The 20,359-nt window shown below is 45.9% G+C and overlaps 1 pseudogene; it reads left to right on the top strand.

Annotated features, from left to right (window-relative positions):
- LOC109197035 (NLR family CARD domain-containing protein 3-like) overlaps positions 1–20,359 on the top strand; it is a 52,987-nt pseudogene that overhangs the window by 11,443 nt on the left and 21,185 nt on the right.

Genomic DNA, 20,359 nt, shown 5'->3' with positions numbered 1-20,359 from the left:
CCCGCTCCACCACAATCACCCACACATGCAGGGCCTTGGGGTAGGGGTGTGTCACCAGGGTGCAGAGGAGACATCCCCCCCCTCTGTCCCCTTCTGGCTGCCTCTGCCTCAATTTTATCCCACAACTTAGACATTCACATTACTCACACTCTCATTACACATACATATAGGATCTTGGGGGTGGGCACGCTACACGGATTCCAAATTACCATCAGGGTGTACACCTCACCCCTGGCGTCGTTGCCCACCTCTCAATTTTAAATACACGTAGACATTGAGGGCTAGCAGGAGGGGCTATACGCTTACCTGCTGCTCTGGCAGGTAGCTCCATGCCCTCCTGGGTTTTAAATGCACCTTAGAACACACATACATCAACACTACATAAGAGCGGGTGGAGGGAGGTTTGGAGTCTTCCTACACCCCCGTTCTCTGCGGCCTGCTGGAGCGGGGGGGGCTAGGAGGAGGAGTTGGCCGTCCGACTGGGGTCTGGAATGTGGGGCCTCCCTGCTGCTGCGGAGTCGGGGCAGTCTGCTTCTCCCCACCGCAGGGAAAAGGGTAACATCACCTGGGTCTGGGCGCAGTTTCCCCCTCCAGGGGCAAGGGTACCTAGACCCGGGGCTTAGAGTACGCTTGGGGAGTGTGATTGTGTGTACAGCGTCTCTTTATGTCCGTCTCCACGTTGGGTGAGTGTTGAGTAATTGTATATGAGAGCATGAGGGTGGGAATAGATGTTTGTATCTGTGTGTGCCTGTTTGTCTGTGTCTTTATGTCAGGTTGGGTATCAGACGCCACCTCTCTGGGGACATCTCAGGCCCTCCAAGGTTTGGAGGCCCATCTCCCCCACCACTTCCCCTGCCGGTGGCAGACGCCCTCAGACATCGGTGCGTTGGTGGTTCTTTGTGTCCGGGGGTGGGCGCCCAGGTACCCACCGGCTCACTCCTTGGCGGCTGCTTATCGGGGCCTGGAGCCTGGGGCTCGCTCGGGCCACTTCGGGGATGGGGTGCCCTCGGCCTCTCAGCCCGGGGCTCGGTCACTCAGGCACAGCTGGCTGCCGGCGGAGCTCACGGGCACGTCACTGCAACCCCCCCGGCTTCTGCTCCGCGGCTGCTGAGTGACCCCTCATCTGGGACTCTCCTCAGCTCTTTCTGGGATAGTGGCGCGGCTGCCCCTCTGTTGGTCTTCCTTGGTCTCTTGTGTTCTGGGGGCCTCTGGATGTCTGGAGTTTTGATCTCCTCCATACCTGCTTCATGCCCTGGAGGACGGGGCAGTGGCCCCCCACACCCTCTAGCAGATCATTACATGAAGGAACCTTTTAAAAACAAGCGCGTTCATGCTCACAGGTGCACACACGGGTGATCACACACACAAACTACACCCTTTTTGGCTCCTACCTCAAAGCACACTGTGCGCTGTCGATCCTACGTGCTGCACAATAATGTTTAATATTTAGTATTTACTGTCATATTCCCATATATCATTGTGATGTTGTTTATTACTCTCGTTTTCTTCTGCTTGCTTTCTTTTTTTCTTTCTCAACAGGTGATCCAGGTGATCGATATATGTATTTTTTGTCTGCTTATTCTGTTGGTTTTTGGTTTTTGCCCTTCTCCCCCGTCCCTCTTCTCAGCTGTTTTTCTTTCCCTCTTTCTTTCTCCCCTTTCTTTCCACCAGTCAAGTCTGTCCCGTATTCAGCAAGTCAAAATAAAATAAACAATAAAAGGTGAATCAAATGGACCATTACGGCAAGGCTGGGATGGTCCATTTGGTAAAGTAAATCCGTTGGGCATCTTTCTTCGCCTTTAGACAATAATTCTGATGGCAAAAGAACCAAACGGGACAGGTTTAATAAAAAAAAAAAAAAAAAAAAAAAAAAGACATCACCTCTCAGGCTCGCTCCTTTAGTGAGCCACAGCTGCTTCTCAGCTGAAGGTGAGTGTGACTGCATGTCTGCTAACACATCATGTGTAATGGGCATAGTTTGCTCCTGAGACGTCAGAATATGAACCCCATGTGTTCCAAGGGCCGCTTCCTTTGCGATTTTATCTGCAAAGGCATTGCCCAGTGCAACAGGGTCAGTGCCACGTGTGTGTGCTGCACATTTACAAACCGCAACTTTACTGGGCAGTAAGACTGCTTTCAACAGGTCCTGTAAAAGTGTTGCATGCTCCACAGGTTTCCCTGTTGATGTTGTCATGCCTCGTCTTGACCACTGAGCGGCAAAGAAATGAAGTGTGGCATAGGCATATTGACTGTCTGTATATATAGTCACTACCTGCCCCTCAGCTGCTTTGCAGGCTTCCGTCAGAGCCACTATCTCAGCTGCTTGGGCAGACATGGAATGCAATAACTGCCCAGCACGGATCACCTGTACATCATCCACAACAGCAAAGCCTGTTTTAGTCTTTCCCTCTGCCGTTTTAAAACTTGAACCATCAACAAACCAAACTTTGCCCTCAGTGAGTGGTATGTCCATTAAATCACTTCTAGGTTTACACTGTGTTTCCACATGCTCACGACACACATGTGGTGTACCCTCTTCCTCTGTGGGCAACAGTGTAGAGGGATTCAAAGTTGTACACCGCTTAATAGTTATGTGTGGCTGGGAGAGCAACAGTGACATTAAAGATAAGTGTCTTGCAGGTGACAAAAATGTCATTTTAGTCTGCAGCAATAAAACATCCACCTCATGTGGAACTAGCAGGGTCAAAGGGTGAAACAAGACAATTTCACCAGAACACTTTACGGCTTCAGCAGCTGCACACACAGATCGCACACAGTGAGGTAAGGCACAAGCCACTGAATCCAGCCTCTTAGAATAATAAGCTACTGGCTTCATCCTACCTCCACACTTTTGTGCTAACATGGATGTCATGAAATGCCCTTTACAATCAACAGTCTGAACAAAAGGCTTGTTATAATCTGGAAGCCCTAGAACTGATGCTCCTGTCAGCATCTGTTTCAGCATGCACAGAGCTTGCTCCCCCTCAGGGGTCCAACTCAAACTTTCAGACATAACCAAAGGTTTACTGTACATCATATCTAGTAATGGCTGCACAACTTCAGCGTAATGGGACATCCACGATCGACAGAAATTTAGCAAACCTAGAAATTGCATCATGTGTTTCTTTGTCACTGGCCTAGGTGCTGCCAAAATAGCTGTTTTCCTCTCTGGATGTATGCTCTTCCCTACAGCACTAAGCAGATGTCCTAAAAATTTCACTTCTGTCTTTACCCACTGTAGCTTTGAAAGTGAGGCCTTGTTACCCGTTTCAGCTAAGTGAGTCAGCAATGCCAATGAGACGTCTCTACAATTCTTCTCTGAATTGGATGCAATTAAAATGTCATCGACATATACCAACATCTGTGAATGTGATGGAATTACAAAATCAGACAGACAATTTGTAATATTCTGTGTGAAAATTGTGGGACTGTCACAAAAACCTTGCGCCAATCTGGTGTATGTGTATTTTTTGCCTTGATACGTGAAACCAAACCAGCCTTGTGAATTCTCATGCACTGGTATGGAAAAGAAAGCATTACTTAAATCTACCACAGTGAAGTGTGTTTTGTCTAGTTTGAGCTGATTTAACAAGGTGTGGGGGTCGGGGACGCATGGAGCTATACTCTCCACTGCCTGATTTACAGCCCTTAAGTCTTGAATCATGCGCCACGACTGTGAATCAGCATTTCTAACTGGGAAGATGGGTGTGTTACATGCTGCCTGTGGAGCTTATATCATATCATATCATATCCTCTATTACTGGTTTAATGCCTTCCACTGCATCAGGCTTCAAGGGATATTGTTTCACTCTTGGCCTAAAAGACGTTTTGGGCTTTATTACTACTGGACTCGCTGTAGTCATTAACCCCACATCAGTCTTCCCAGTAGACCAGAGCTTCTCTGGGACCTGTTTAAGCTCCGGGTGATCTCTGACATCTACAACATATCATTCTGTTGTGTCATTCTCACCCCCCTCTAAGTGTGTTTGTGGTGTAGTATGTGTCACCCATCCCAGCTTTTTACGAAAGATGCTGTGCTGCATGTCTGTCTCCCAACCCCCTCCAGCTTTCTGCCACATTCCAACACTCTCCCCCTGTCTCACCAAAGATGCTAAGTCTGACCACTCAGCCATGCCACTCTTTGTCAGTGAAACATGTGGTGTCTGCCCTGTAAAAAGTTGTTGTGCAGCTTCAGAAAGGATCACACTACATCCAGCCATGGTTTCACCATCAGTATATATTGTTTTTATGGTGATTCTCTGTGGCCCTAATTTCAGCACTTTATCTGTGTAGGCCTCATCAGGCCCAGGCGTGGTCTTAAATCTCAGTGTGACATGCAAGTCTTCTGGCGCCTGTGTGTTGTGGCTGGTTGTCAACATTTCCTCAGCTGCAGCTAACAGTTTACAGTTTATTTGATCAGGTCTGGAGGCCGACAGGTCAAGTGTCCAGTAATAATGCAAATCCCCACTGTCCTGATGAACCATTGTCTCAGCAGTTTCTCCTTTTCCTGCAGCTATCATCCCAATGGATGTTGGAATTATTGAAATTCCAAGTTTCATCATTATATCTTTCCCAAGAGGTTCACCGGACAAGTTGGGCACATTACAACTGAACCCTGAGCTGCCTCTGCTGTGGTAGGATCTCTAATCCACACTGGTTTAGAGATTCTATGCTGATTTAACTGACCATTTGCAGACTTCACATAAATTGTGCCACTTGAAGGATCAACTCCTGACACATGATCTTTTAAAACAGTTTTATCTGCACCTGTATCACACAGAAATTGAATGGTCTTACCCTGCACGGTTAACGTGCGAACTGGTTTTACTTCTTTCCCTGACAGATTTAACAATACTTCAGTTAAGTCTAGAGTCTGAAACACAGGCTGTTGTAAATTCTGGCAAACTAAAGGATCATCTGTACATGTATGTGTGTTAGCAGTGTCAACAGGTGCTAGTCATTTATTATAATAAGGGTTTCTTGCATCAGGGCGTTTATACTCGTCAAGCATGCGATCAGGACACTCCCTTGCGTGGTGGCCCATTTCCCCACATGCATAGCACTTATCATCTCTTTTGCCACGGTTCCCCCTAAATTGCCATGAGCCTCTATTTCTTCTACTCCTGCCTCTGTTTTGCCCTCTTCCAGCCTGTCCCTGAAACAAAATTTCATCTGCTAAAAAGGCAGCGGCCTCAGAGCTTTGTGACTTCTTTTTTTTATTTTTAATAACTTCCTGCGCATGGCGGGCCCAATTCATGCATTCAACGGACCCGTCAGTGTTCTGATTAACATTTTGTTTTCTGATGAAAGCAGCAATGCGTGGATGGAAGCCATTCATCAGAGCATGCTTTAACTGCTGCTGATATGGGCTGGCCTTCTCTGCACTCTCTTCAAGGCCGCTATGCTCTTTAAAAACTTCCTCTAATTTCGCCCTGAACTCATGAACATCCTCTCCTTCTTTCTGCACACATTGGGCGATTTTGTTGTAATCTACAGAAGCTTTAAAGGTAGTTCTAAGACGCTCATAAACCCCATCAACTTGGCCTCTTAGGTTGTCATGGCCATAGGGTAGGACGGTATTACCATCCCTCCCTGTGTAGGTGCCTCGCACCCGAGCCCAGTTATATGTGAGACACTTCCGAAAGGTGGCTTCTGTTTCCTGGCCGTTTAAGCGGTACGAGGAGCAGAGTTGCTTGTGTCGGGCAATAAATTCATCAACATTAGTCAACGGGTCTCCTAAACCTTTACATGCCTCTGCACATTCAGATTCACTCCATGGCCTGTAAACACAAATAACACGATTTCGGTCACCTTCAACACCAAAATGAGGATTCGCGACCTCCACCATGGGAAAGGTATCTAGGACAGGGTAGACAGGCATACCAGCTGCACTCGCCTCATCCCTTTTAGTTTTGGATCTAGTGTTATAAGGGCTTAAATATTGTGCTGCGGCATCCCCAAACTCCTGTCGTACTCTATCCTCCTCCTCTCTCTCTCTCTCTAATGCTGCTCTACGCTGTTGGTCCCTTAACGTCAGCACCACTGAAGTAGACTGCACCGTCTCATCTTCAGGTTTCACAGCTAATGCTTGCAAAGCTGCTCTCTTCGCGTTCATTGCCTCCTGTCTTTTCTGCGCCTGCTCTAACCACAGTTTAGCGGACGCCAGCTGTAACTCTCGCTCTTCTTTCAATTTCCCTTTTGCACAAGCTGCCTTTACTGTCAACTGCTCTACTAACATTTGACATTGTCCTACAACCAATTTACCTTCAAAATCATATTTCTTGCGCCAATGTCCTAAATACTTAGTGCTTCCGGGAGCAAAGTTCATCATAAACGTCTCGTCACCCTCTGACGCACTCTTAGTTGCTTGGGAACCCATAATAACAACAACAGCTGTCACAGACCACGTGTTCTGCTCTGCATCCACTCACACAAACACACTCACAACCACAACAACAACAACAATAACAAAGAATAGGCCTATTGTCCACTACAAATGGACTCCGCGGAACTTCTCAACACCCGACTGAGCGGCGGAGAAAGTATTACAGGACCCCACAAAGCGGTCCGTATTTCGCCCCACTAAGACGGCGAACCAAAAAAGTTCGAACTGCCCAACTCTGCGACTTAATGCTTCTGTACAAAAAACCCCACTGAGCGGCTTTGTACATCGCCCCACTAAGACGGTGAATTTTAGCCCCACTAAGCGGCCACGGACAACGCCCCACTGAGCAGCGAAGACGTACAGTTATAGAGATGGACTCTAAACTTACTTGGAGTTGTTCATTGCGAGTAGCATCAGTCCCGAATCCCGTCAATCACCATCTATCGAGGAGAAAAACAGATGGCTAATCCACCGGCCCGATGACGAATTCTCACACCTCGGGGCTTTGCTGCAGGACCTCTATAAATCCTGGCTGACGTCAGTCTTTCGGCGTGTCTCTTTTCCCCTCGGTGAATGTCAATTCCAAGGATCCGGCTCAAGAAGGACCAATTAATGATAGGTTTGTAGCGTAAACCTATTCGCTGGAACGTTCAGGACAATTTGCTACACAGCAAGAACAAGACACAAGTAGGCAACGTTCTTTGTGTTACTCATGCATGAGGGAGGCCTGCCTGGAGCCAAGTGTCGTTCCACCTACTTGACCTCCATCAGACTCTCAGCCAGGTTCCCCATAGCGCTCCTTTTATTGTGGTTACTTGAATATGCATAACATATAACGGCTTACATAGGTATACATGTGAACAAGGAATACCCTGCCTGTGGTTTTGTAAGTGTGTGTGTGTGTGTGTGTGTGTGTGTGTGTGTGTGTGTGGAAGCTGCTGACCAAAAGGGTCATAAAGCAGGAACAACATCCTAGGTCATAAAGAGGGTAATCTCCCCACACCCAATCTATGGTTCACCCTAGATAACACAGTGAAGCCATACAAAGGGCAGGAAGTTTTACCAACATCAAACAGACCTTCACAAGGATGTTGCCTGTGATAAAACACTACAGCCCCCCACTCAGAACCTCGAGAATCTGGGGAGGGGAGAACAAAAGAATTCCTTTCAACACACAGTTAAAGTACAAATGGTAAGAATAAAAATGACAAACATTTAACAATTCACTCTAACAGAGAGCACTGATGTAGTGTGCTCCTTGAGGTCCTGATGTTCAAAGACACTCCAGTTTGTGTTTTCAAAACAGTCCTGCAGCTGATGTGATGCACCTTCAGGTCTGCATTTAACAGTCAAATATTCTGTTACGTCTCCCCGAGGGCAGGAGGGAATAACACAACAACTCCGGAAACTCGGTACAGGTGTTAAGAAAAAGGTTTAATGGCAGCGCTCTCACAAAAGAAATAACCCAAATTCAAACAACAAATGTGGGGGAGAAAGGGACAGTTAGTTTGTGCCAAAAAACCCCACCAAAAAGACAAAACCAAAACATTTTATCCTAGAAAAAACAAAAACAGAAACACCCTAAACCTCAACTCAAAACAAGCTCAAAATTACATGGGGATCCGGGGAAATCCGGGGAACAGTGGCTGTCTACAGTCTTTGTGTTTTTGCACCAGCTGTCATTGATGTATATCCACCCCCTCCTTTGTTCTTACCGAAGTGGTCGTTCTTGTCATGACAGTGGACCGTGCGGCATGCTGACTCAATAGCTGAGTCCAGTATTAATGGCTGCAGCCAAGTCTCTGTGAGTAATACAGTGCTACTGTCCCGTACACGCTTGTTGACTGCAGTCTGTAATCTCAGTTCATCGACTTTGTTGGTTATGGCCCTAACACTGGACAGGAAAATACTCAAAAGTGGTCGCTTAAATGGTTGTTTCTTTATCAGTGCTAGTGGGCCCACCCTGCAACATTGCTTTTGCCTACTTTGTTTACATTTCCTCCTGGGTTTGCCACTGGGAAGAAAAAGAAAATCAAACATGCTAATATACAAAAAGAGCCAAACTTAAATACAAGTGATTCTTGAAACCAAGAGTTGTAACAACAATGGTATGCATTCAGAGATGACCTAGTCTCAACATTGGTGGCCTCGGCAATAGATGCTCAGAATTAAAGATTGTAGTCTCATCAACGGAAAACATAGTGTCAGCATTCATTAACATAGAAGCAAAAACCCAGACCTGTAATGCTCAAGGTTCAGATGCACATATGGTTTTATTATTGACCAACACACAAAAAATGGAAGTTTCATTTCAGAATTTGGGTTAGCAAGCTAAGACAAAACACTCAAGTTAGAATCAAATGTCCTCACAGTGGAGGCTAGTTCAAATTGAGAATAGATCCAGGTGAAAGAGCTGGCTTTGGCCAGGACCCACCATTGATAGATGCAGATGGTGACAGGGTCCCTGAGTCACTGACCCAGTATTCTGAGTTTAGCGAGTTTGTGATTTGTTTTTAGAGATGGGATTTCTGTTCGCGGCTCATTGTATACTGTTAGTGGTCTGATTTTAGGACTTTTTTGTTTGTTTGTTTCATGACTTTTAGTCCCTTGCTTTAGTTCTGCTGATGATAGATTTTAGTCCCCTTTTGTGTTCACTTCTGTTCCTCCAGTCTTGTCTCTGTCTGTCTTTTGTCTCTGGCTTAGTTTTAGATATATTTTTTGTCTTATTTATATCCAAACCGCTAATCCCTGCTAATAAGCCACTATGACGCTAACACACTAATAAAAAATATGCTGATTAGTGTATAATTACATCTAACAAATTGATGCAATCTCATAGACTAAACACCATCTTGTGAAATCTGCCATGGCCAGTAGCCACCTAATCATATTTTATATGGAGGGATTTTAATTTTTACCTTTACCTTGACTCTCAAGATATGAAGGATCATATCTATGTTTTATCATCTCAGAGCCGAAACACCAAGGAAAGAGAGAACATGGTTGGTGTCAAGATGAAACAAAACTAAATATTGGCACATGCAAGGGGTTGGCAGACAGAAGATTTTAAAAGGGACGTCAAACTCATCTGCTTTCTATAAGAATATTAGAATTTTTCTCTGGCCAGTAAAAAAAAAAAAAAACCCAACAACTTATGATTCAGATTTTTTTTTATTAGTGTTAACCTAACTAGACAGTTAGAAAGATTACAAAGAGCTGGTAATCTTCAGGATTGTCTGTGCCTATGTCTGTGGTGTCTGAAATAGAGGTCCAGGCGTTAGAAAGTGGAAGCTGTCTTTTTGTCTGACTTGGAGGATCAGTGTCATAAAATGTTTTGTTATATTACTGTTCATTATTTCTCCACAGAGTGGACCAGGAGAGCACAGAAATTCCCGGTAGTCAGTCTGACCAGCAGCATCAAACATACCTTCTGTCCGTATTTAAGGTGTGTATATATCTTTTATATTTATTCTGTTCAGACATGTACACACTGGGTGTTTAAGTTAGGAGGGAAAGTTGATTGCCATTAAAAAATCTAAACAAAACAAAACAAAAATGGTGGTAAGATCTCTGCCTCCTCTAGTTTGCATGTTTTAGTGTAATCTTATTTCCTTTTAGCTGTAATGGTATGTAAAACAAATACTAGTTTTGTAGCATTGTATGTAAGCCTTAGTGAAGTGGAAACACAGCTGAGCACTTTTTAACACTAGAAATGCTAAGAGCGGTAATTTTAACCCCAGCAGTCATGACAAATGATATCTGAAAGAAATGACTCTGTTAATTTTCATCTTTCTTTTTTCTTTTTAAAAATTTGAATCAAGATTTGACAAGTACATAATAGATGGTAGGCAAAAATACAGTAAAATAAACTAATACCCCTCCGCAAGTCGCTACCTTGTCATGGTGGAGGGATTTGTGTGTCCCAGGGATCCTAGGGGCTATGTTGTCCGGGGAATTTTGCCCCCTGGTAGGCTCTCCCATGGCAAATTGGTCCTGGGTGAGGGACCAGACAAAGAGCGATTCAGAAGACCCTTATAAGAAGACCATCGAGGGAACAGTTTACCCTGCCCGGGATAGGGTTACCAGGGCCAGGGCCAGAGAGGATACCCGAGGGTGAGCGTCTGGTGGCCAGGTCTTAGTCCATGGGGCCCGGCCTGGCCCAGCCCAAAAAGGGGATGTGGGCCCATCCTCCTGCAGGCTCGCCACCCGCAGGAGGCGCCGTAGGGGTCGGGCGCATTGTGTGCCGGGCGGCGGCCAGGAGCGGAGGCCCTTTGGGGACTGATCCCCGGCTACCAAGACTGGCAATTGGGACATGGAATTTCACCTCTCTGATGTGGAAGGAGCCTGAGATAGTTGCGAGGTTGAGAGGTACCGGCTAGATATAGTCATGCTCACCTCAACGCATGTCTTGGGCTCCTGAACCAGTCTCCTGGAGAGGGGCTAGACTCTGTCTCAGTCTGGAGTTGCCCCTGGTGAGAGGTGGCGGGCTGAGGTGGGTATTCTAGTATCCCCTCGGCTTGCTGCCTGCACATTGGGGTTCTTCCTGGTGGATGAGAGGGTTTGTTCCCTGCGCCTTCGGGTCGGGGAACAGGTCCTGACGGTTATCTGTGGTTATGCGCCGAGTGGAAGCTCAGCGTACCCAGCCTTTTTATAGTCCCTGGGTGGGGTGCTTGAGAGTTCTCCACCTGGAGACTCTGTTGTCCTACTGGGAGAATTCAATGCTCATGTGGGCAATGACAGTGAGACCTGGAGGAGTGTGATTGGGAGGAACGACTTCCTTGATCTGAACCCGAGTGGTGTTTTGTTATTGGACTTCTGTGCAAACCACAGTTTGGCCATAACAAACACCATGTTCGAACATAAGTGTCCATAAGTGCACGTGGCACCAGGATGCTCTATGCCGCAGGTTGATGATGTATTTTGTAATTGTATCACCAAAACTGCGGCCATATGTTCTGGACACCCGGGTAAAGAGAGGGGCTGAGCTGTCAACTGATCACCACCTGGTGGTGAGTTGGATCAGGTGGCGGGGGAGGAATCTGGACAGACCCGGCGCGCCTTAAACGTGTAGTGAGGGTGCGCTGGGAACACCTAGCAGAGGCCCCAGTTTGCGAGATCTTCAATGCACACCTAGGGCAGAGCTTCAACAGCATTCCGAGGGAGACTGGGGACACTGAGTCCAAATGGACTATGTTTTGCACCTCCTTTGCCGAAGCTGCTGCACTGAGCTGCGGCTGCAAGGTGGTTGGTGCTTGTCGTGGTGGTCACCCCGGAACCAAATGGTGGACACCAGAGATGAAGGGAGCCACCAGGCTGAAGAAGGAGTCCTATTGGGCTTGGTTAGCCTGTGGGACTTCGGAGGCAGCTGATAGGTACCCGACAGGCCAAGCGGAATGCAGCTTGGGCAGTGGCTGAAGCAAAAGTGTGGGAGGAGTTCAAAGAGGCTCCTGGGTGAGGTGTTCCGGGCCTGTCCCACTAGGAGGAGACCCCAGGGCAGACCCAGGACACGCTGGAGAGATTATGTGTCTCAGCTGGCCTGGGAACGCCTTGGTGTTACTCCGGATAAGCTAGAGGAGGTGGCTGGGGAAAGGGAGGTCTGGGCTTCTCTGCTTAGGCTGCTTCCCCTGCGATCTTGCCCCAAATACGTGGAAGATGATGGATGGATGGATGGATGGATGGATAAACTAATAAACAGTTTCTAACAGATGACACGATAATTAAAATGTGTAAATTATTTATTACAAAGGAAGAACATTATTGAAGGATTAAAAAAAGAAGAACTTTGGATAATATGTTGTATTAATTGCTCAAAAAAAGATGATATAAAAATGGACTGCTTAGTGTGAAACTGGCTGATGTACACGATAGGGCAGTTGACCCCCCACCCCCTTACCTGCTGGAACAAAATGGCCACCAGTCCCCTGTTTGGGGCATCTGTCAGCAGGATAGGGAGGGAAAAGTTTGGAGCAGGGCTTTTCTTACAGAGTCTTCTTTGCCCTCACTGCCTGGCACTGCTCTGTGCACTGGACTATATCTGAAGCATCTTTTCAGGTGAGACTGAACAAGGGACTGGCCAGGTCAAAAAGTTCGGCATGTAGTCCAGTGGTAGTAACCAGGAACCACCTCAGCTTTCCTTTGGTCTTGGGACTCGGACAGGATGTGATGGCTTCTGTCTTGTTTAACTGGTGGTGCATCTGCCCACCTCCCAAGTGGTACCCCAGATAGTGTACATCCCTGCACCCAACTGCACAGTTCTTCAGGTTGGCCGCGAGCCCTTCTTGCACTAGTGACTCCAGAACCACAGCTACCTACTGTACATGCTCTGACCAGGTGTCACTGTGGATGATGGCATCATCCAAGTAGGCGGCAGCATATGGAGCATGTGGATGCAGTATCCTGTCCATGAAACACTTGTTCTGACCCCCGGTCCAACTGGCTCAGGGTTCAAACCAGCTGAAAGAAAGTGTGACAAATTGGAACAAACCATACACAGTAGAGAAGGCCATATTTTTGTTGAAATCTGGAGACAAGGGAATCTGCCAGTAGCCTTTGATTAAATCCAGTGCAGTGCAGCAACATCCACTCTCTCGGCCTGTGTAACACAGTCATCACAATGGAGGGAGGCATGAATGGTGAAATTTGGCAAATGGGCCCTAACTTTTTCCTTCAACAGGCTCAACAGAGAAGTTTTTTCAGCCTCTCCATGCTTTTAGGAGGTTTCTGCTCCTCCCCTGTCTGACTGTACCACTTCCTAGTCAACATCCTCTACCTGGAGCAAATTCTCCCCAATGTGTGTAGTTTAGCTCCCAGATCAAGAATGTACTGAATTTCATTCTTAGCAGAGCTTGGAACTTCCTCCCAGTTTTCTGTAATTAGGTCTGTTTTTCTTGTTCTTTATTTTTTATTTTTTTACATGTCCTGTCAAGCAGTGTAGCAATCAGAATTATCGTCTGATGGCCAAAAAATGCCCAACAGATTTATTTTCCCCAAGTGGAACATTATGGCATTTGCTATAACTGTCCACTTGATAGTCATATTTTATTAGAATTTTATTAGGATTTTTTATTGGTTATTACAGTTATTACAGTCACAATGGACAAGACCAGGGTACGTAAAAGAAAACGAAGAAAGAAAGATGAGATGGGAAAAAAGTTAACAGCAGGAGATGGAGAGAAAAATAGAGAAGAAGAGGGATAGAGAGAGATGGGGAGACAGAGAAAAGAACATTGAAAATCTTTTTGAATACCTGCCAAAAAACAAAACAAAAATAACACAGCATGGAAACAGCACAGCAACAACCAACATATGCATAAATAACAGTAATTAATAAATATTAAATGTTACTGAGCAGCACACAGTATTAATAATACATGACATGTTTAGAGGCAGCAGCCGACCAAGATGGTATGTGTCTGTGATTACCTGTTTGTACACCTGTGTGAACACTTGTGTGTACAGGTCTTAAAAAGGACAAAAATGCGATGGAGGCCTGTGGCACCTCCCATACTGTAAGCGCTAGAAGGTCTAGCCAGCGATCCTGATTGTGCTCATCCTCTTATATCAACTTTTGAATCATGGACTTTAAAGTCTTCTTCAGCTGCTCCACCAACTCATCAGTCTGAGGATGGTAGACGCTTGTCCAAACAAGATAGGTGAGACGTAGAATAATTGACTGACAACCCTCAGCCTGATGGATTGTGTTGTGAAAATTTTAAATAACCTGCAAACACCCCCAGCGAGCATGATTTTAAAGTGGTTTTTAATTTTAAAAAAAGATGTCACCCCCCTCTCCTCCTCATCATTAATGTTCTAGTCCAGTATTTACTTGGGCGTGACTTAACCAATTAACCAATACCTACTTATTATATGTCAGCTGACCTATCTGTAAAGTTTTGACTGGTTAATTTGAATTTTTTTCTGTTTCCTGTCTTGTATTTAAGCAATTTTTTTTTTACAATGTTTTACTATGACCCTGATGAAGGCCACAAGCCAAAACGCGTTGGTCAATTATTAAAGTTGTTCTTCTTTCCTCAAGTGTTGCTGGAGTTCCTGCTTTTTTAATTCTTTCATCTTCTCCATGCACCTTGGAAGCAGGTGAAGTTGTGCCAGGATTTTTTGCTGTGATAAAAAAAAAGAATACATTGCAATGAGGAGGGATGCTCTGGTTAAACAGTCTCTGAAGATAGCCACCACCCTGACCACTTTAGATATACACACAGATATTCTCAAACAAAGATCATTCCACAGCTCTTACATGCCGGCTCCATTTCACGGGGGGCTATACCTTCAGCCTCACAGAGAGAATTATGACTCTGTTTTTCACTCAGTGTTACCTCTCTGAGCAGGGTATCTGGACATCTTCAAGACTACAAAAAGCCCTCTGTGAGAGTGCAATAAAACATGAGGCCCACTTATGATAACATTCATGCATACAACACTAAGATAAGATAAGATAAGATAAGATAACCTTTATTAGTCCCACACGTGGGAAATTTGTTTTGTCACAGCAGGAAGTGGACAGTGCAAGAGTTATGAAGCAAAAATTAGAATGAAATAAAATAAGAATAAATACAGTACACAACTGTTACAGAATAAAATAAAATACTATATACAGTAGAATAAAATAGAATAAAATATACAATAAGATAAAAATAGAATACAAATGCTATATACAACTGAGTAAAAATACAACGATGCCAGAAAAGATTATTGCACATTAGTGTTATTGCACATGTGTGGATGTGTGTTTGATCAGTTAAAGTCTATATTGTGGAGTCTGACAGCAGCGGGGAGGAAAGACCTGCGAAATCTCTCCGTCCCACACCGTGGGTGCCGCAGTCTCCCACTGAAGGAGCTGCTCAGTGCTGTCACAGTCTCATGCATGGGGTGGGAGATGTTGTCCAACAGGGATGGCAGCTTAGCCACCATTCTCCTGTCACTCACCACCTCCACTGGGTCCAGAGGGCATCCTAGAACAGAGCTGGCCCTGCAGATCAGCCTGTTCAGTCTCTTCCTGTCCCCAGCAGAGATGCTGCCGCCCCAGCAGACCACACCGTAAAAGATGGCTGAGGCCACCACAGAGTCATAGAAGGTCTTCAGGAGTGGGCCCTCCACTCCAAACGACCTGAGTCTCCGCAGCAGGTACAGCCTGCTCTGCCCTTTCCTGTAGAGGGCGTCTGAGTTATGAGTCCAGTCCAGTTTGCTGTTCAGATGAACACCAAGGTACCTGTAGCTGTCCACAGCCTCGATGTCCATACCTTGGATGTTCAGTGGTTGCAGTGGAGGATGTTTGTGCCTGCGGAAGTCTACCACCAGCTCCTTGGTTTTACTGGCATTGATCTGGAGGTAGTTCAGCTGGCACCAGTCCACAAAGTCCTGAGTCAGTTCTCTGTACTCCTTGTCGTCCCCATCAGTGATGAGGCCAACTATTGCAGAGTCATCAGAGAACTTCTGCAGGAAGCACTGGGTGGAGATGTGGGAGAAGTCTGCAGTGTAGATGGTGAAGAGGAACGGAGCCAGAACCGTTCCCTGTGGGGCCCCCGTACTGCAGAAGACCCTGTCCGACACACAGCCCTGAGTTCTCACATACTGTGGTCGGTCGGTGAGGTAGTCCAGAATCCAGGTAGTGAGGTGATGGTCCACTCCTGAGTTCTCCAGCTTGTCCTTCAGAACCGAGGGAAGAATGGTGTTGAAGGCACTGGAGAAATCAAAGAACGTGATTCTCACAGTGCTCCCAGCGGTCTCCAGGTGAGCGAGGGAGCGATGTAGGAGGTGAATTACGGCATCATCCGCTCCAATGCCAGGTTGGTAGGCAAACTGAAGTGAGTCCAGTGATGAGCTCACAAGGCGCCGAAGCTGAGCCAGGACCAGCCGCTCCAGGGTCTTCATCAGGTGGGATGTCAGAGCCACCGGCCTGTAGCTGTTGAGGTCCTTGGGGCGTGAAGTCTTTGGCACTGGAACAACACAGGAGGTTTTCCAGAGCTGTGGGACTCTTCCCAGCCTCAGGCTCAGGTTGAAGAGGTGCTCCATCACACCACACAGTTGGTCCGCGCAGGACCTGACGACCCTTGAGCTGATGCCATCTGGACCCGCTGCCTTCTTGGCTTTAATCCTCCTCAGTTCCCTCCTAACCTGGGTGGTTGAGAGAGACAGGCTGGAGCCTTGTGTTGAGTGTGTATAGGGCTTTGGAGTTGACGTCACGCCGCGGAGCGCGGCGCCATTTTCGGGGTCTACGAATCAAAAGAGACACAGTGTTGGAACGACGACGACAAGAATCATGCTTAAAAGCAGCTCCAAAGAAAACGGACGGTATAGAGACCGATTGCGTCCAGAGGCGAAGCAGCGGTACTTGCAGAAAATAGCGTGCATTGGAAATGTGGACCCGTATGAAACACTGCCGTGGAGTAGAAACCCTGAAGAGCAACCGCTACTGACATATTTTCGTACCTTATCTGTGGAGTCAGCGCATACAAGTCGTCATTCAAACAAAGGTAAGTCAGCTCGAGTACTGCGTGAAATGCGTTTGATTTCCCTGCAAACATTCAGATTAGTGCAGCATAAATTCATTCATGAGGGGAAATTACAGTGAGAACATGTGGAGGCTCTGTTAGGTGGATAACACAGTGAGTTCAGTGCATTGATGAGACATTGTCCTGAAGGACTTATTGCAATTTCTTTAACCATAAAGAATAACTGATTTCTTCATATTTATTATAAATAATTCTAATTATAGATCTTGCTTCAATATTTGTATCTTGTGTCACAAAAAATACATTTTATTTTAATTTTATACATTGATTAATGACCTGCAGAATCTCCTTATCATATTAAGTGATTCATAATTGTCACTTTATGCTTTCTCCATCTCTAAAGTGATTACATCCTTGCATTACATACTTTAGGTTCATTTTCTGCAGGCAGGTTTCTGACAGAGAACAGGCAGATTTACACTATAACATGCAGCGTTCTATAGATGGATACAAAGAAATGAAAAATTACATGTATGTGCTAACTTTCTAAACACTTTATCATAAATGTAACAAAGTAGATAAAACACATTTATGTCGGCCTTGGCTCATTAAAGTTCTTGTCTTTAAATGAACTTTGTCTGTGTGTGTTTCAGGTGCTGCACTCTCAAAGACTGAATGAACCAGCATTGCAGCCATGGGTCACTGTGAGCATCACAAGGAAGGTTGAAGCCGCCCACTGCACCTGTATGGCCGGAGTCGTGGAGACCTGCATCCATGTCACTGCTCTTCTGTTTAATGTAGAAGCAACAGTGTTGATCTGTGGCACAAGGCCTGTTACAGATGAACCTGCATACTGGGTTTTGCCTGGTAATGTGACCAAGATACAGTCAGAGGTTGGCCATAAGATAAGACTTCTCCTCTTCAGCTGCCCAAAAAAAGGCTCTTGATCAAAACATAAACAGACCATCCGTAGTGAAAGGTAAAAGGAGCCGTCCTCAAAAAAGAAAAATCCCACCTGCTGCTGTGGAGGAGTTGTCACTGCTATAATGCCATAATGTTTTATATAGGGGTCTAGATTTATGCCTGAAGTGCACTGCCATGTAAATAATTTGCATTTACTGAATATGTACTGACTGAGTACCACTGTTCAAAAGTTGAATAAAGAAACAAACTAATTTTTGCCTCTTTTTTTTATTATTAAAACCACTTTATAGAAAATCACATCAGTTACAATGTAGAATCCACGTCATTTATAGTTTACAAAAGACAAAATGTTTACATAAAATCATGACAGTGTTTACATGATATCACACACTACTAACATTATTTACTGTATCTTTTGAAAAGAAAAAAAAACCCCACTATTTATACAGCAAAAGACTTAAGAATATTTAACAGGAGCAAGTTTCATTTTCCCTGGATTTACTATAACACTGTTCAACAAACGCAGCAAACCCTCACCATCTTATCCTGAAGGGTCACCTCTTCACCCTCACATGGAAGAAGTAATCTGATTGGCATGGTGGTATGTTTGAAGCAGGTCCCTTATGTAGCCCTGGAACCCAGTCACGATGTGTTTTATCCATTTCATAGGCTGGTTTGCTGCAATAATGCCAAATAATTAGCAACTCTATAAATAGAAGATAGTTCTGCAAAATCACTCAGTAGGATGTTTGTACTAATTTGCTATGACCTCAGAGCGCATCGAAAATAAAACTAATAGGCTATAAAGAGTGATACGAACATATTTAGAACTTACCGGAATGAAAATGTCTGGAGCACCAACAGATATTTGGAGATGGAAGAGAACTGGATATCAGCTGGTCTCACAGCTGCTATCCAGGCCAGACGCCTTCGTTTGGTAACATCGATACACGAGCTGCCTCATGTTGCTTCCAGGTTGGGAAAGAATGAAAAGATAAACCCTTTTCAAGCTTATTCTCTTGTCGGTCGTGCGATCGAACATTGCAGCCGACCACACAGCAAATACGAACCATGGCTGTTGTGTGTGCCTTCGCTCCCTTTTCACTTGCTAGACCCCGAAAATGGCGGATCGGGCCAAAATCCTTTCCACGCCCACCCCTGTGACATCACGCTCCAAAGCCCTATTGGATGCTGTTGTTGGGGGTGGGGAGGGGTGAGCAGGGTGAATAGAGGAGGTGTGAAGTGTCTGAGGTGTCAGAGGTAGAACAGCAGCAGTGGGGGTGGGTGAGTCTGCAGCCGATGTTGGAGACTGCCTCATAGCTGAATCAAATCTGTTGAAGAAATGATTCAGTTCATTTGCCCACCTCACATCCCTCCCAGGCAGAGAGTTCTGATGTTTGTGGCCTGAGATGGTTCTGAGGCCTCTCCAGACTTCACCAACGTTGTTTTGCTGAAGCTGGTTCTCCATCTTCTGCCTGTAGCTGTCCTTCCCATTCCTTATCAGTCCCCTCAGCTCTCTCTGCACCCTTTTCAACTCCTCTTTGTCTTTGGATTTGAAGGCCCTCCTCTTCTGCTTGAGGACAGCTTTAATTTCTGGGGTAATCCAAGGTTTGTTGTTGGAGAAACACCGTACAGTCCTGGTAGGTACGGTGTTATCCACACAGAAATTAATATAGTCAGTAATGCATGTAGTAAGGCTGTCGATGTCCTCTCCGTGGTCGTCACAGATCACCTCCCACACAGTCGACTCAAAACAATCCTTAAGAGCCTCCTCGCTCTCCTCCGACCATCTCTGCACTGTGCGGGTGGCTGGTGGCTCCCTGCACACTAAGGGCTCATACACAGGGACAAGGTGCACCAGGTTGTGATCAGATCTGCCCAGGGGAGGGAGAGGTGATGAACTGTATGCCTCTTCAGCATTAGCATACAGTAAGTCCAGTGTTTTATTGTCTCTGGTTGGGCAGGTCACATACTGGGTGAAGGTGGGCAGTGTGGAGTCCAGTGAGGCATGATTAAAGTCCCCTGATATTATGAGAAGGGCTCTCGGAGACAAAGTGACAAAGTGATATTACTACTACTAAAATGATATGGTTAAAATATGTGATTAATACATAGAATTAAGAAATTTCCACCACAATTGGCTGTCGCATAGCCTGCAACTCCAGCACTCCTGCCCCGGTGTCTATGCTGCTCTCGCCAGAAACTGCCCACCACCATACAGGGTGGATCCCTCGGCTGAGCCATTAGATGGTCCTCTGCAAGGATTACCGCTGTATCCAAACTGGTGGACTGGAGGTAGCAGGCCCACTCGTCAGTGCCTGCTGAAGACCCTCCACCAACTGCAGCAGGAAGATCAGTTTCATCGCTCAGTCCTTCCCTTCTGTGGGCCCAGGCTGCAGCCACCAAGCCGCTTCATCGAACAGACACCTGGTGAAGGGTGGTCCCATCCGGCCTACCCGGATGGTTCTCCATCGTGAGGACCAGGCAATCAAGGGTATACACCCACAAAACGACCCCTTTGCTGCAGTGGGCAAGCTAAGAGCTCTTTGAATAGCAGTGAAAGGGTCCATTTTTTTGGGGG

The sequence above is a fragment of the Oreochromis niloticus genome, unplaced genomic scaffold (assembly GCF_001858045.2).
Source record: "Oreochromis niloticus isolate F11D_XX unplaced genomic scaffold, O_niloticus_UMD_NMBU tig00007374_pilon, whole genome shotgun sequence".
NCBI lineage: Eukaryota > Metazoa > Chordata > Actinopteri > Cichliformes > Cichlidae > Oreochromis > Oreochromis niloticus.
Note: the sequence above shows the minus strand (reverse complement) of the source record. Positions and strands in the feature narration are given on the sequence as shown.